The sequence below is a fragment of the Mustela erminea genome, chromosome 2 (assembly GCF_009829155.1).
Source record: "Mustela erminea isolate mMusErm1 chromosome 2, mMusErm1.Pri, whole genome shotgun sequence".
Taxonomy (NCBI): domain Eukaryota; kingdom Metazoa; phylum Chordata; class Mammalia; order Carnivora; family Mustelidae; genus Mustela; species Mustela erminea.
In genome coordinates, this window is record NC_045615.1 from 52,783,412 (window position 1) to 52,801,469 (window position 18,058).

Here is an 18,058-nt window from a genome sequence, read left to right on the forward strand (position 1 = left end):
TCTGAATTACTTTTCTTGCTTTTTTTTTTTTTCACATTAGAAATAAGGCCCAAAGGAAAACATAGATCATTGTGATAAATGTATTTTATCTTCATATTTCATTGTAGTTGTCAAGAATTCTTGCCAAGTCATAAATGTTAAGTAAACCAGGGCAAGAATTGGATAAAGTACAGGTAGAGTCAGTTAGAGTCACATTTGGTATCAACAAAAAGTGTTACCTTTGTCCTGATTATTTTCTTCATTTTATTAAGTAGGTTAGGGAAATTGGATGGGGATGGGCATGCCAACCTTTTATTCTTCCTTCATTGTGTATGTGTAGGTAAGAGAGGGAGAGACAGAGAGAGACAGATAAATTGATAAAATTTTAAAGATCATTTTTGTTCCGTTGTATTTTGTGAGTTTAAATTTCGGTGTTCAAAGTGTACTAGTTTCCTCTAGGATACAAGGGCTTTCAGAAGGTTGATGAATTAAAATTCAGCTTATCAAAGTGGCAAGATATGAGGGAAATGATCATTTGCAAAATAAAGTATGGATTAGGAAGGAGGGAGAAAGGCAGTTGGAATGATTTTTCAAGGGGAGAATGAAAGTTCCGTGACTAATGGGAAAACAATCACAGTTCCTTTCCATGCTTCGTAGAACCACCTGTCCGTCATCTTTTTTTTCTCATTCTTGGAACTGAGTATGTAGGGAAGGGAGAAGTAGTGGCGCTGAGCTTCCTTCAGCAGATGAAGGGACCAGAGGCAACCTGAAGCTTCTATCCAACCACTTCGCTTCCATCTGTCCTGTTCCTTCTCCTGAAATGGCTCCTGAAATGGTCTACTAAGACTCTGTATCTCAAAGCCTTAGTTCAAATAGCTGCCTCCTTTATAACACTTTCTTTGAACACTTTTGCCAAAGCGACCTTACCCTGGTTCTACAGAACTAGTAATGGACTCTCTACAATGCTCTCTTTGGACAGGCTTTTTGTTCTCCCTCTCCCTGCCAAAAATAAAACAAGCCAAAGAACAACACTCTCTAGCCCTATGATCTTACGCAAATGACTTCATTTCCTTGTTCCTGGGTTTCTAAATACATAAGATTAGGGATAAAATCAGTAAATCATAGGGTGGTTTTGAGACTTACATGAGTGAATCACCATAAAGTGAATAATGCAGGTGAAGAGATTGATAGGTGCTCCAGAACTAGGAGGAGATATTGGGCATTTTTCCTGCCTCCTGCCTCCAGCGAACACATACTAGTTTCCCCTCCTGAACTCAGCCTTTCACTCTGCGCAGCGATTGACAACGTCACCCTCTGTGCAAACTATTGCAGTAAGTACTGCAGAGCCCTCAAAGATCCCCGACACCATTACCATCATAATCCTTTGGAAGAGATCAAACAGATCACTGGGTTGAAGGAACAAAACACTCATTAGAAAATTAGAAGCAAACTTCTGGAGAGAGTTCAACAATGGATGAATCCGTAGTTCCACCATAGCTTGATGATGAGAATTCCCAGGGGCGAAGATTCTGAACCAGTAAACAAGAATCTCTGGTCTGTAGCCGAGGAAGTACAAGTGATTCTGATGATCATTCAAGTGGGAAACTTCAAGAATAGTTACATATGGTTGGAGATAAAGGCTTTCCGTTAAAACTAATTTTGGCCGGAGTAGGCACACTTTTTGTAAGAATTAGGATAGAAGAGAGTGATGTCATTTTAAAAAACATAAGGGACTAAGATGAAGGGACCAGAGACAACCTGAGGTTTCATCCTACAACCATCAGGCTTCCATTGGCGTAATCTTCTCAATAAAGTAGGCAATAAGACTCTCCACTAAGAACAAGACAGGTGGAAGGGCAGTTCAGGGTTTGGGAAATGTAAAGAACATTGGGAGAGTTGCTATGGTGATATGTTACAGGGCTAAACGAGAGGTAAATTAAACGGAGGGTCAATATCCTGACTGGAATTTCCAAATCCAGCTAATATCTGAGTTAGAATCATTCTCAAGTCCCCAAAAGCTCATAGAAATAAAAATGCACTGATACTATCAATAAAGGTAGATTTTTAATATTGTCCAAAACAAAAGTAATGTAAATTCTGAGTATCATCTGACAACATCCTTTCTTCTGCCCAGTACAAAAATTAAAATGTGATCTCATGAAACGTCCAGGAGTCAGATTCTCATAAATAACAACAGAGCTACCCATTGCACTCTCGGCTGATCTGTGGATCTGTGGCTCGCTGAAGAATCCATGAACTCGGGGCACCTGGGTGGCTCAGTGGGCTAAGCCTCTGCCTTCAGCTCAGGTCATGGTCTCAGGATCCGGGTCTCAGGGCCCTGCATCCGGCTCTCTGCTCAGCAGGGAGCCTGCTTCCCCCTCTCTCTCTGCCTGACTCTCTGCCTACTTGTGATCTCTGTCAAATAGATAAATAAAATCTTTAAAAAGAAAAAAGAATCCATGAACTTCCCTAAGGTGAGAGTAAGGTTTCATAATTAAGCATATGTTGGTGTTGCTTTTCTTGTATTTTTCCTTTTGGCGAAGTAAACTCTTTTATTCAACCCATTTTTCCACATCACATTCTCAGGGTCATAATGGGTCTCCCACAGTTCCAGGCGGTTATTGGTTCTTGGGCGGAAATGCTCCTGTGGCATTATTGATTGCAGCCTTCATGAGAAGGACAGTGATTGACTGTGTTGCTTCCTGGGCAGCTGTGAATTTGCTGTACGGTGACAGGCCCTTCAGTGGCCTCCTCAGTCTCAACTTGACAAGAAATCTAGAGAAGGAGCTAGCACTATTGAAATGTCGTGTCCTCACCCCACATTGTATTCTGTCCCTCAAACTAAACCCAGGTCAGTGAGAAGTCATGGTTAAGAAGATAGTAAATGATGGCACTGAAATTGAGGCTGTCCTTCTGTCTTCCTAAGTCTTCTGGCCCCTGGCTTGGCCTCCTAAAAGCTTCATGTTGTTTTCCTAGGCTTTTCACAGCTGCCTGCTTCCTCACCCACAATCTCGAATACTTCACAGTCTATTTATTTTCTTGGCCAAACTATCAGATCAGACGTTTGACCTTAGGCAGCACAATGGGTTTGGACTTAGTTGTTGTCTATGTCAGTGTTCAATTCCAAAAAGAGAAACTGGAACCCTGTAAGAAAATGGACTCTACTCTCTCATCATGGATGCACCATGTTAGTCTTCATAGTGCATATAATAACAGCTGCCTGGTATGGAGAACTTAATATCATGCTGAGCACGATGAATGCACACTACAGTTTTAGATCAGTATTACTTCCTTTCCTGGACTAGAAAAAAAGTGAAACTCAGAGAGATCACATTGCTTTGCCAGTACATACTCAGGAAGTAAGGAAATAAGGATTCTACCCAGGTTGGTCTAACTCTATATTCATATTCTTTACTGTGACACTCTCTTCCAAAAAGCTCAGTCCTTAAACTGTTTCCTGTCCTTCACATGTCCTAAACCCTTATCTATCTTTCACTGTCATTATTTGATTTCTCTTTGATCATATTTTATGATGCCTTTCATCCACCTGCATATTTGCAAGTAGTTTCATGAGTAGAATTCATTTCATCTATGTTTTGCTCACTAAAACACTTAGTATATTGGGTTTGTACCTTTCAACCCTATGTATCCTCATTTTTCTCTATGGATCATATCCTGATTTATCATAAGTGAAAATGGTAAAACTAACACAGGGTAGGAGAAGATGATAGAAGAGAAACTGCCATTGATGATAGAATGGCAACTGCCATTGATTCTTGGGTGGTGGGGGGAGTGGGATGGGGGTTAGTGCTAAGACTTAATGAGCCCTGTCATCAGTTATTAGATATCATCTCTAAGGACACTGTTTACCATACTTACCATCTGCGTGGCTCCAGGCAACCATTGCCCAGAACTGAAGGAGAATAGAATGCAAAGTTTAAAAAAATTAAAAATTCAGAAACTTGAGAATTCTGACCAATGGTCTCAGGCTGTGATCAGTGACATTAAGCAATAACACTCTCTCTCCTCTCTAATCCCTAGAGATGTTCACCCCAATACCAGCTTATCTTGTTCATGCATCTTAGACAATTCTTATATATGAAAGATCCTGGGGGCTCTCCAGAGCCCTGTGAAGCATCATGGAGACTCACTGAGAAATCACTTGCTGCTTAGTGTAACAAAGAATCTAAAAGCACTCCTTATGTTTTAATTTCCTCCAATTCATGTTGCAAGTCATGCCTTACTGCAAAAACTAGATAAGAACATAAGTCTCTCTCTTTTTTTTTTTCATTACAATTACATGAATATCAGTTTACTATAGTCTCATAGAGTGTAGTCTCTTCTCCTAGAAAGTGAGCTAACATGAGTCATGTTACTCGTGCTGCAAAGTGAGTCTATTTCTCACAATACCCTTGTTGCTGTGGCAGTGTGCCAATGTATTGTAGATGGAATGCTGTCACTTGCAGTGATCTCTAAAGCTTGAGTTTTGGGGCACCTGGGTGGCTCAGTCAGTTAGGCATCTGCCTTCAGCTCAGGTCGTGATCCCAGGGTTCTGGGATCAAGCCCCACATCGGGCTCCCTGCTCAGCGGGGAGCCTGCCTCTCTCTTTCTATCTGCCTCTTCCCCAGTTCATGATCTCTCTCACACTTCTCTCGCTCTCTTGCAAAAATAAATAAATAATATCTTTAAAAAAAAAAAAAAAAAAACCTTGAATTTTACTTTAGTGATACTTTCATCAGAGGGTTTTATCCTTTTTACTTATCTAGAAACCAGTAGAGTGTAGTAACCACTATTCTTCACTGCCATATGCAAGGTAAAGATTCTTTACAATTTACCAATATTCTGAGCAATGGAGTTACTGACAAATATAACTAGCTATCCAAACATGGGTAAATTGCACTCCCACAAGTAGTCATCAAAGTTCTTACAAATATTTCAGATCCCCACTTAGCTAGGTTGCTTTTATTTCTAATCCACCAAGATTTGGAACAGATGTGAAAGGCTGATTATGTCAAGTTTGGGGGAAAGTAGTGAAATAGCAGGCTTCACAAATGCCTCCACTTTGTCCATAACCACATATGGTATCATCAGACCTATTTCTGAATAAAGAAACTAGCCACATAGTCTCTCTGACAGTCGTTATCAGGACTAAATGACACTCTATTTTTATCAAGCCTCTTCTCTGAGTTACTGAAGCCTCTCATACTATCATCAAGTAAGTAAACAGTGCCGTGCATAGCTCTCTTGCTATTATCACAGAAAAATTGCAAGCAGCTCGCAGGGGCTTGCACAGGAACTGTGGGAGTCAATGTCTGTTTCACGACAACACACCCCTTCCGTTTCGTTTTATCTCGGCACATAGACACGTGGAAAGATAGACTATTCCCTTTATATCTGTTGGTAAATTTTCTTTCTAATAATTGCTGAAAACTTCACTCCAATACACAGTCCTGCTGGTGAAGAAAATAGATACATTATCTGAGGTAATAGATAAGTCTCATTAAGAAGATGGAATAGACTAATTCCCAGCATATCTCCCATGCGTGGGAAAACTAAATGGTGAAATACAGCAGTAACACATCAATTATCTTTTCTGCATGGAGTTAGATAGGTCTCAATGCTACTTTATACTACATTTTGTAATTTTTTTATAAATAACCATTTATGTCAGAGTTTGCTGCTTCATTAAAAAAAAAAGGGGGGGGACAGCCAATATTTCTATTCCAAGTGAGACTTATTCTTTTAACTTCTTAAGGAATCCAGGTATTCTATTTAAAATTTATGTTCCTACTGATTAACAAAGGCCCAAAGGGTGGGTGTTTGTTATTAGCCTAAAAACTAATGCTACACATCTGACAATATTACACTTTTCATGGAGACTGGCTCTAACCAGTGAAAGGAAAGCTAACTATCAGCATTCAAAATAAAGGTTTGAGAGATCCCATGTTAAATAATGACTTATCACTTTGCTTTCAGTAGTTTGCCGTATCAGGTTATCATAGGTGAAGTACTTGAAAACAATTTCATTTCTTAAGTAGTTTAAATATCTCTCCCACATTCTCATTTGCATAATTAGTTTTTATTAGCAAATGTTTTCTTAATATGACTATAACATCCCAGATATAGAAATTACACATCACAGGAGTTAAATTAATGAAGTTTATAAATGAACACTTGGCTTATTAAAGGAAATGATAAAGAAGAGGTTGATTTGTTTAATTTGTGGACTGTGTAACAAAAGTAAAGCAATGACAGTAAAACACCTTGTAAATTATAAAGTGGTATCTTAAAAAGGAAAATTTTATAGTTGTACATATCCTAGTTTTTAAAAACATCCTAACTACTGGGAGGGAGAAGATGACACATAAATTCTCTGGGTTCTGAGTCTCAGACCAGTTCTATCCCAAGCATGATCCAGAGAGAGATGGAGGTCAGAAGAGAAATCCCAGGAAAACTGTTGGACAGGAAAGTCACCCGCAAATGACAGTCCTACCCAAATCATGACACTTGCCTCCATGCCCTATGGTTCACAATCCATGTGTGTGAGTCTGTGTGGGCCACTATCACACAGTAACTGGAGGCCTATGCAACAGACCTTTAGTTCTCACAGTTCTGAGGCTGCAAGTCCAAAATCAAGTTTCCAGCCAGGTAAGTTTCTTTAAGAGGCAGCTGTAACAACACGCACTCCAAAACGTTGGTCCTAACCTGTCCCTTGTTCCAAATTCAAGGTTTGGTGACCCTTTTGCACAGTGCCTTTCATTGCCTGGCCTCTTCCTGGACATTGAATCACATTACCGTAGAATTACACAGGAACGCGATTACAGATAATCATCTAAGAGACGACTGGTTTTTTTTTTTTCTCCCCCATTTATAGAAACATTATAGCGTGTTCAGATTCATAATGGAAAGAAATTAGAAAGATGAATTCACCTTTTGAAATGTCTGCAGTGAACAGACTGTTTTTGTATGGGTCTAGTCACTTGGAGGAAAGTTTATGTGATGTTACTGTCTTAACACTCTTTATTAAAAAATTGGAAATACTTCCAGCAGAGTCAGAATAATACTAAATGTAATACAATACACCTGGAAAGTTAGAATATAATTTTTTAAAAGGACTTTAAACTGTCCATCTATGAAAATATAGGTAAAGCGTAGTAAAATTACTTTCCTAAAGTTGTACTATTACTATTATCAATGCTCTAACTCTTGCCAGAGAATTTTAATTGGTTACATTGACTTTGTCCACCATCTTGAGTACAAATAGACCCTAAGGTGGGGTTTTTTTGTGTGTTTTTTTTTTAAACGTATGTCGATATATATATCCTCCAAACCAGGAGATGTTTGTATCATTTAAAAATTCTCATCGTAGAGTACCTCTACTCTAACAGCTCTTAGAATAATGAATTCCTTCTGCATATTTAAACTGTTAGTCAACTTATAAAAAGTTCAGTGCTTACGCAGATGTTCTGAGAATATTTGTTCATTCAAAAGTTTCCTTCTCCATAATCTTCTCTCTCCTAATGCTGTGCCAAAGATCTTTATCATGATATTTATCCACTTACCCATAGCACAAACTTTAAGATCCCACTTATTTTAAGGTTTAGTTGTCAGACTCAAAGATATCCATAAAATATAAAATAGCCATAAAATGTGTATAACACGCTAAGCAAAAAAAGTTTGACTTTATGGCCCTCTTTCATAAACATGTTTGAAAGGTCTGCCTAAGAAGATTTCGTATTGCCTGAAGAGTGACTGTTAGCAGAGATGGTCACTGCCAGTTTCTCACTGAAGAAGGAAGGAATATTTCCTCTTTACCCTATAACCCAAATATCACACTGAGCTTAAGGATGAAGCTGACATTTTAAAAGATCACCAAAAGTGTTCTCTTTCCAATTGCAATTATGCCCTCCATCTCCGTGGGAGCCATCGTCAGGGTCTTTTCAGCTCTCCAGCATCTTTCTGGCCTGCTTTCATTATCCTGATTATCTAGTCATTTGCCGCCCAGCACTCATTTTATGAAAGATCATGTCTGCCATTTCTATAATGAGTGCTTGACTTTTACTGCCAGCATAAACACATAAAATATATAATAATTAAAGTTCACTAGTCACCAAAGTCTTGAGATCCATCATGTTGCTAATTTGATTTTTCAAGCAATTGCTTCTCTGTGAACGAGGCTGATTTTGCCCTCTTAGGCGTCGCAAGACCTGTGATCGAAGGGGCTGACTCTAACCCTGAAGGATCAGTCTGAATGGGCACCATATACCAGGTTTCAGGCTCATTGTCAAAGAATGACACATCTATAAAGTCGAATGATTTTTTTAGAGCCAACGAAAATCTCATCAACAGTTGAACCTAAAAATTGTTTTAAATGTTGCACATCTTTCAAAATAGTTAAGTGCTATTTAATGAATATTTACCTTTTACGGGTTACTGTTTAAACTAAGGAAAAAGTTCATTGGGATAACTATGGAAGTTTGCATCACAGAGATTGAAACTTCACAATATGTTGACTTACGTTGGGTAAGAATAAGGTTTCAAAACACCACTTCCTTATTTTGAACACACTGCCTTGTTTTGATAATATTGGCAAAGCCCCCTGAGTGCTTCATGGTAATGAATTCATCTGACGTTTATTCTAATCGCACAGAGATTAATGAACTCATGTGATATTCATGGGGCTCTCCGGAGACATCAGGATGTATTACACAAAGTGTTACATTTGTGAATGGATACAATGGAATACCTGTTAGCCAAGAAACTTGAGTCGTCAAATCCTCAGTTAATAAAGCAGCAGGAACTGAAGAGGCAGCATCCATTTATAGTGGTTTTTTTCAGGGAATAATAAAGACCTTGACAATGCATTCGAGAAAAGAAAATAGTGCAGAAGCCAGAAGACCTCGGTTTGAGAGCCGACTTGATCAATTACCAGCCTTGTGGCCTTGGGAAATTTTCTTCACCTCTTAGCCTCAATCTTCCCAGCTTTAAAATGAGAATTTAATAACATCAGCCTTTTTAAAGCCCTTTACAGGACTAAGGAGTGGGGGAGGAGTGGTGCGATCAATCAATCAATCAATCAATATTATTCTCCCTCACGAGGTTATCTTAAGAAGTAAATAAAATGGTGTGCAGTGTTTCTGATAAGTGCTTCTAAACTTTGTGACATTTGCATGCATTTACTATTGCCTTTCCTTTGGGAAATAGATTGTCTGGAGAAAGTTTACAGTTTATTTCCCATACACAGAAAAATGGATGTCTTAGGAAGACATCACTTTCTACATAAAGACATGGACACTATTTTCTTAATAAGAAAAGCAGGTCCGACCAATTAAACGGGTTACTGGACTATCTTTTTTAAATCTGATGGTGAGATATCAGGTTTGAAGCAATACAGGGAACTTCTCTTTCTTATGCAGGTCTAGGACATACAACAGTCTTCCAGCAATAACTAAATGTATAATTAACTCCAGTTCTGTTGAGTCTACCCTGGAGGGGGAGCGGGGCAGGTCACTTCACCTCACTAGACAGAAGTCAAATATGATCTCATCTCCCAGAGCCCTTCCAGTACCAACATGCTGTCATTCTCATACAACATCCATAGTAATTCTTTACCAACCTGAACAAACTTCTCGTTAGTTTATAGCACTTCTAGTCACACCTGGTTAAAACCATTTTTATATCTTTTGATTAAAAGAAACCCCCCTGGGGCGTCTGGAGGGATCAGTTGGTTGAGTGTCTGATTCTCAATTTTGGCTCAAGTCAGGATTCCTGGGATCGAGCCCCACATCAGGCTCCCTGCTCAGCCAGGAGTCCCTCTGCCCCTCGCCCGCACGTGTGCTCTCTTTTGTGTGCACTCTGCTCTCCCTTTCTCTCTCAAATAAATAAATAAATCTTTAAAAAATAATAAAAGGAACCCCACCTCTTCTGCTTCGGTCAGTTGTCTTACCTATTCTCAGTAAATCATAGCCACTGCCTGAAATTTCTCTTAGTATAATCTTTGTTCACATCCCTCCGATTTCAAGATAAAACTTCCATCACCTAGAAAATGATTCAGCAAATAAAGATCTCAGAAGACAAACACCACCTGATCTCAAATAATTAGGGCGGGCAGTCCTTTGGCATATAGGCGGTCCCAGTCTCAGAGTGTAGGTCCAGAAGTATGTTCCAGGAGAATCAGAAAACCCAGGAAATCCAAAATTCACTTGACCTATTATACTGCCATTGTTAATATATGCTGTGTACCTCAAATGCGTTCTCAGTGTGATCAAATACAAAACCCACATATGATCACTGTACTCATTTAAAGGCGCACACATTAATAATAGGCATTACTACGTATTAATTATTATATGTTATTAAGACAAGCTCAAAAGCACTGGGATAAGAGTCAAAATCTCTGGTTTTCAAACAGACTCCGATGCTTTCTAATGATGTAGCTTTGCCCAAGTCATTTAAGCCTTCTGAACTTCAATTCTCTGTCAGCGAAATGGAAACTTGTTGACTTCATAGAGTTATTTGCTGTGGGGCTCTAGAGCCGGCCAGCAGCTAGCCAGCAGGCCAAATGTGGCTCAGACCTGTTTTCTGTAACCACAAAGGCACAGCTGACCAGGTGCCACAGAGACCTTAACATCCTGTAAGAATCAACGATCAGGCCCTTAGTTAAAATGTTCATTAACCTCTCACCTAACAAATGGTATTCATAAACCTGTTTGAAATACCATATTCATCTCTGTGAGATCTTGGGTAATCTTCGGGGACTGTATTGAAACAATGGGCATCAGCCTCAACTAGCCGGAAGAATTAGTTAAAAGTCCAGTTTCAAAAAAGGAAATAGCTTCTGTTAGTCTATTTGGGGTTATTTGGTATTACTGAGGTATTATATGTAATCAATAAGTAGCTGTTGTATCTAATGTTACTAACCGATCATTAAGACATTTTGCTGAGGAAAAGAAAAGCCACCGATGCCTGATTCACAGCAAATGAACATAATTTGCTTTTACAACTCTGATGTTGAAGTCCCGCTATCAGATATGCCAGTCAGAGCGCTGCTGTGCTTAATTGAATACTAAATCCGAGGCTTTGATAAGTGCTTTTGCCTCAGTCCAAGTTTACCTACATTTCCCAAGCCCGGAATGAAAGAAATGATGAATGAATGAACAACCTATTGAGCTGACATTTTTCTGAAAATTGTCTGCATGCTATTATTAATTCTTTCTCAGTAACCATGGAGAGGAAATTTTTGTGAGAACCCAGCAAATGAATTTAATAATGTGGGCATTCTGGGCCAAAACAGATCCACTCAGTGTGTCAAAAATACTTTTTTTTTTTTTCAGTTATTCCCAAATTTCCTTCTCAGCTTTAAGTAACATTACACATTAATAAGTGAGGAGACTCTATCCTAAATATCTTTTTAATTTGGGTTACATGTAACTCATAAGCTTGTAACAGATCAGATCAATGTTTTCGAGATGTTAAAATGATGTTTTTCATCCTTGCCAATCTCAGTGTCAAACTGACTCAGGACTTTCAGGTTGAAGAACTGCCTGGAGGTCTCAGACCATAGAGTTTCTGTCATTTTGTAGCTAAAATTCCCTTCTACTGTGATAGACCAAGAAGGCCTCTGGGAGACAAAAAGGAAGGCTGTGCCTCTTTCTGGCCAGAGGTTTCCATCAGGGGGCAGAGGGTGGGAAAGGGTGAGGTGCGTTGGGTAGAACAGAATGCACACGCAGGGTAGAGGGGTGATACCTCCCTTACCATTAAGGTCTCTGAGGGGAGTTCTGTGGGCACACCAAGCTCTGTCCCAGGAGAGAAGACCTGGGATGGTGAGAAGTCAGAGCTGCCCAGTCAGGAAAAAGCAAGGGCTCCATCTTTGGACCCAGGCCTCTCTGGCTCCCATGAGGTGTGAACGCTGAGTTAAGGCACCTGGACAGCTTTTGGAGCCCTCTGCATTGAGTGTGACAAGGTGGCAACACAGTAGTACCTGAAGGCGGAGAAACAGTCAGGGGCTGGATGAAGAAAATGGCAGAAGCGGAGAAAGACATACAGTGCCCCAGAGGTCAACAGAGAGGAGCCCACAAGCCGTAAGGGAACAGAGAAAGACGTTAGCCAACGTTAGGGACTTAAATCCTCCGCCCACTTTAGCAATAGTCACCAATCAGTATCTAAGGGCTGAACCCAGCACACATAAAAGGAGAGCTGCCAGAGCCATCCAAGGACCAGCAAGAAGCCAGCAGCTCCTTCCCCACAGGCCCCCTTATATCCCCCTACTCCAGTGTAGGGGGTATAATACCCTTTATAAATTCTGATGCCATCTTGGAAAAAAGCAAGGAAAAGGCAAGGAATCGAAAGTCTTGAGTAGTTCTTGAGCTAAAGCTAGAGACATGTTGAATTATTAGATCAGATTAAATTTTAAATCATATTGAGCTAATTTTAGTTTTGTTCCCACCGCTCAGCGGGCCCAGTCTTCCTGAGGAAGATCAATTAAGTTATGGAGAAAAAGTACATTTTCTTTGCACACCCAAATTGTTGTATGAATAAATTTGCAATCACTCTACAATTACATTGTTTGGTTTAGAAGAAACCTATTGATAACAGTTTTACTCAGAGTCTAACAAATCTGTGAAACTAAAAGAGAGAGCTTTTCTCTAAATAGTTACATATTAGAGGTTATGTAGGGTAACAGGGGAATGTGTTGGAAGACAGACTGAACTCTAGCCCTAACGTGAGAATTTACTGTTAGTCACTAAAAAAGTCATCTTGTCTCTACAACAGCACTTCCCAACAGATGTATCTTAGATGAGGTACTAGAATACCACTAAAATATTGATCCCTTCAGCCTTCAAAACAGCCGAAGCAGAGCCAGGGGTGGCTGGAGCCCCCTGACTTTCAGCTCACGCTACCCCAGTGTGATATATAAATTATTTTTTGTGGGTTGAATGGGATAATTTGGGGCAATTATTGTCCTTTATGATTCCGTTTCTCCTCCATAGAATGAGTGGAGGGGGGAGTGGAGAAATTTGATGATGTCTTCTGTCATTTCCATTTAGTAGTTGATGCTTCTGTGAATGTGTGGGAAGAACTCCAACTGCAGAAAGTGTCACAGGAGCTCCTACATACATGGTCCGAAAACAAAAATTTCTGTACTTAAGTGTTTAAACCCTCTGATTACCTCTAGATTTGTTCCCAGAAGAAACAATCAAAAAGTCAGGTGTCATTTTTCTCAGCTAACCAGTATTGTTTTTACAGTTCAGCAGAGATTTACCTGTGGGTAAGAAAATTAGAAAAGAGGGGCATCTGGGTGGCTCAGTGGGTTAAGCCTCTGCCTTCGGCTCAGGTCATGATCTCAGGGTCATGGGACCAAGGCCCACATCAAGCCCCACATCAGGCTCCTTGCTCAGCGGGGAGCCTGCTTCCCCCTCTCTCTCTGCCTGCCTCTCTGCCTACTTGTGATCTCTTTCTCTGTCAAATAAATTTAAAGAAAAAAAAGAAAGAAAGAAAATTAGAAAAGAATCTATAGACTACATTAGTATTTAAAGGCAAAATCAAAGTTGCCTAAGTGGGATCAGAAATTTGCATTCATCTTTCAGCAACCTGTTTTGTTATAAATTAATTTGAAAATCAATTTCCAGAGCAGCAATTAAGAATAGTAAATGATCAATAATTAGAGTAATTCTCACACATGAATGAGGTTGTTTTGTCTTCAAAGTAAGTAAAAAGCTTTTCAAGATGAACACCTCAAACTTGTTGAATATTTTTATTTGAATATGAAAGAAGGCTCTTCTGCTTCCCTACTCACTTCCCCTGAAATTTGCTCATTTATATCAATAAAGAATTCAATGCATGCAGAATTGATCTATTAGCCATTTTCAAATTGAAGTTAGCTTTTATGGACTGCTAAGGTTTTTGTGTTCAATGGGATGACAAATGTTTTAATACTTTTGGACAGAAAAAGGAAATGCAATGTTCTTGTCAGTGAATCAATCATTTACTGATTCCTCTGGGAATATAACTCTCCATTAAGAAATATGTACCAGAACAGGTCCAAAGAAAGAATGGTTGTCACACACCCTGATTATAATAATTCTAGCTTTCAAGTTGTTGTAGCCTACAAAGCGGCAAGTAATGATCAAGGTGCTTTTGTTTTCGGCTTCATGAATTTTCACCACAACGACTCTCAAAAGTGCTAAAGTATGGCTCTCAGCACTCTGGAGTGAAAATGGCAGGAATTTTTCTGACTACATTCCAAGAAGAGTTTTCATTCATCTAATTGTTCACCAAGGCCTAATGTCCAACTTCCTTTCTAATAGTTACAGCTCTGAGAAGTTTATACTTGACACCTTTCAGACCCACCACTTTGCCGTCATGGCAGAAATACATTGTTCTCTGTGAGCAAAGACTGCCATCTAGTGGAAATTGTAAATACAGCAAAAACAATCATTCCACGGAACTAAAAACCTGCACACATTAAGAACTGTGCAACTAGATTCTTGCAAAGTTATACATACACACACACACTCGCATCAGTGATGCTCATAATTAAAATACAGAACTTTCCTTTAGGTATGATTCAAGTTTCATTTAAAGATGCCAGTGCTTTTGAACATTTGAAATATATTATATCTTCATTTATTATATAAGGGCTCATCCAATTTGTCTTTAAGGCAGTGCATTAGATTTTGCTAAGCTTCCTTTATCTTGTACTTAAATAGGTTTTTGTTAAAAGGCAAAAGGGAGAGTGTAGTGACACTTTTCTAATGGAATTTCCAGGAGCATTAAATTCTGCAGCAAAAATTTACGGCAGAACTCTGAGCTTAGAAAATATTTTCATTCCCTTCCAACATTTCTATACCACCAACCCTGTATTCCTAGACTCTGTTGTGGGCTACTCACAGCTTGATTGAGAGATCCTACAATCTAGTTGTTCTGCCTGTCCTCCAAAATGGGGTGTCCGTGTAATGCCTCTGTGCTTTCTGAGGTCGACCATACATTAAGACATCTTTGTGGTGTGAGGACAAATAGAGAAGTCTGCTCACTCTTCCCCCACAGCAACTCCTACCCCCCAGCTTGCTGAACCTAAAAGTTCCACAATTAAATGAATTCTTTGGATTTAAGGCCTTTTACTCCTATTAGCATCAAAATGGGTGTCATAGAGTATGTGTGTATACCTCAATGATCATTTTTAAAACCAAATCATTCTAACTGGTGTAAGGTGATATCTCAATGTGGTTTTAATTTGAATCACCCTGAGGGCTAATGATGGTGAACATTTTTTCATCAAGCAGAGAGAGTCAATTATCATATGGTTTCACTTATTTGTGGAGCATAACAAATATCATGGAGGACAAGGGGTGTTAGAGGGGAGAAGGGAGTTGTGGTAAATTGGAAGGGGAGGTGAATCATGAGAGACTATGGACTCTGAAAAACAATCTGAGGGGTTTGAAGTGGCGGGGGTGTGGGAGGTTGGGGTACCAGGTGGTGGGTATTATAGAGGGCACGGATTGCATGGAGCACTGGGTGTGGTGAAAAAATAATGAATACTGTTTTTCTGAAAATAAATAAATTGAAAAAATAAAAAAAAAATTTTTTTAAATCATTTTTCAGGTATAGAAATGATAAGGACACGTTGTGACACCAGATGCCACTGAGGAGACAGAGTAGGCAATCACTGGTTCCTGAATGAACATGGGAATGAATGAAAGAATAAATTAACATGAAACAGTATCACACTGTTGCTCAGGCCATTTTGGCTGAATGTGCAGTGTGGTTTAACATAAATTTCCTTCCCAAAACAATACCCGGCATGAGACCACTCTCTAAATATTTATTGACTGGATAGATTAATAGGAAGGAGTGGAATAAGATAGAAAATTGCATCAGCGATAAGAAAAAGTAGAATCTGAGGACAGCATCCTTTCATCAAAAACCATGTTGAACATAGCCAATCAATAAATACTTCCTGGGGCGCCTGGGGGGCTCAGTGGGTTAAGCCTCTGCCTTCGGCTCAGGTCATGATCCCAGGGTCCTGGGATCAAGCCCCACATCGGGCTCTCTGCTCAGCCGGGAGCCTGCTTCCTCTTCTCTCTCTGCCTGCTTCTCTGCCTACTTGTGATCTCTCTCTGTCAAATAAATAAATAAAATCTTTAAAAAAAGAAAAAGAACAAAAAATAAATACTTCCCTGCTCTGTGTGAGGCAGGATGGAAGATGGTGAGTCCTCATTCCAGAAAGGGGGACAGACAGTCAAGGAACCACAAATCATTATAAATGGTGATAAGTGTTGTGAAGGGAAACTCTTCCACTTCTACAAACATCGACCTATATAGTTTGGGGAGCAGGAGGCCGGCTTGGAAACTTGGGTGCCCGTTTTGTGCCTGGGTATGTTCTCATTAAGCAAATGCTGCTATAGTTTCCTTTTATTTCTATGTATGCCTATAATCTCAAATTCAAGAATATTCTTTTTTTAAGATTTAGTGTATTTGAGAAAGAAAGCAAGAGAGAGCTCGAACAGGGTCAGAGGCAGAGGGAGAAGCAGGCTCCCCGCTGAGCAGGGAGCCCCCAATGCGGCGCTCATTCCCAGGACCCTGGGATCATGGTCTAAGCCCAAGGCAGATGCTTAATCAAATGAGCCACCAGGCACCCCAAGAATATTATTTTTTTCAAGATGACTAAATTTTCCCTTCAAGGTATTCAATGGTGTTCTGATTCCCCAGCGCCTTTAGGTATGCAAATAGCTAATGGGTTAGCCAACATGACTTGAATGTATTTGCAGATAAGCCAAGCAAGCAACCTTGATGCTGCGATTAAAGATTACAGATGTGTGTAATATGTAATGCAGTGCTGCTGGTTTCCATGAGTAGATGTTCCTACTATTTCTGTATCTATATACATATGTATGTACTTAGTGAGCTCAGTGCCTGGTGTGGGGCTCACACTCATGATCCTGAGATCAAGAATCTTACGCTCTACTGACTGAGCCAGTCCAGTGCCCCACGAAGGCACTATTTCTCAAGTGTATTCTTCAAAACTCCAGCTCCATGAATTATTACTATATATTATTACAGGAGAAAAAAATGAAAAAAGAAGGAAAGTTAGGTAATTTTGAGAAATGCCGAATTAAACAAAATCATACAAGTGTTCCTTTCCACAGGTCTTCTTAGAGCCTTTAATATGCTGACTTCTTTGTAAATTTCTGAGCGGGTGTTTCTCAAAGTTAATGCCACAAAACCCTTTTCTTGCAGAATCTCCTCTAGGAACTAGTGTCCTGTGGAACACAATTTTTAAAAATTCTGGAAATACAAATAACTCTGAGAAGAGGCAGGAATAAGGGTGAAATATAATCCATCAATATTCATAATCATCTTGGTAAATTCAATTAATCTAATTAATTGCATTTCTTGAGCAACCCTCCGAAGCAACAGAGCTTTAGACAGAGCAAAATCATAAGAAAGGAGAAGTCCAAGTTATAAGGGAAGCTCCAGTGCAATGTCCATCCTAGGATGTCAGCTGAGGCACTGGGGATGAGACCAACTCTCCCTCACAGCCCTCAGGGCTGGACTTATTCCTGGCTGACTCAAGTTGAATGTTGACCGCACGCCTAGCTGTTATCTTTTAACTCATTCTTAACATAGGGATGACATAAACAGGTAAACAGGCAATGCACCACCCAAAGAGTTATTTACTTTTTCCGAATAGACATTGTTCTTCTCTCTAAGGTTTTAAGCAGTGTCTTCCCAAATAAGCCAAGACCTAGGGCAAGAGGAGAAGTAGAAGTCCATATATCCGAAGGCTATGGGCAAATTATAAGTCGAGCTAAAAACTCTTTGATAAAATATGTTCAGTCCTCTTATCTTGACAAATATACCTTCATGCCCATAGGAGGTCAGGTCTGAGTTTCTAATTTGTGACAAGCTTGGAGGATTGCACTTACCTGGTAGCCCAGCGAGACGGTCCCTGCCCCCCTTGCTTCCACCTCCAGCTCTGTCCTGCACAGTGAAGGATCACCTACACGAAGATGTACACGCCTGAGCTCGTACATCTGAACTGAGTCCACACTCTCTGAACATCACTCTAGACACCTGCAAT

The 18,058-nt window shown here is 39.7% G+C and overlaps 1 protein-coding gene across 5 annotated transcripts in view; it reads left to right on the forward strand.

Moving 5' to 3' along the window:
• The window catches only part of GRID2 (glutamate ionotropic receptor delta type subunit 2), a 1,491,890-nt gene that overhangs the window by 1,432,339 nt on the left and 41,493 nt on the right, over nt 1-18,058 (forward strand). The window lies entirely within an intron of this gene.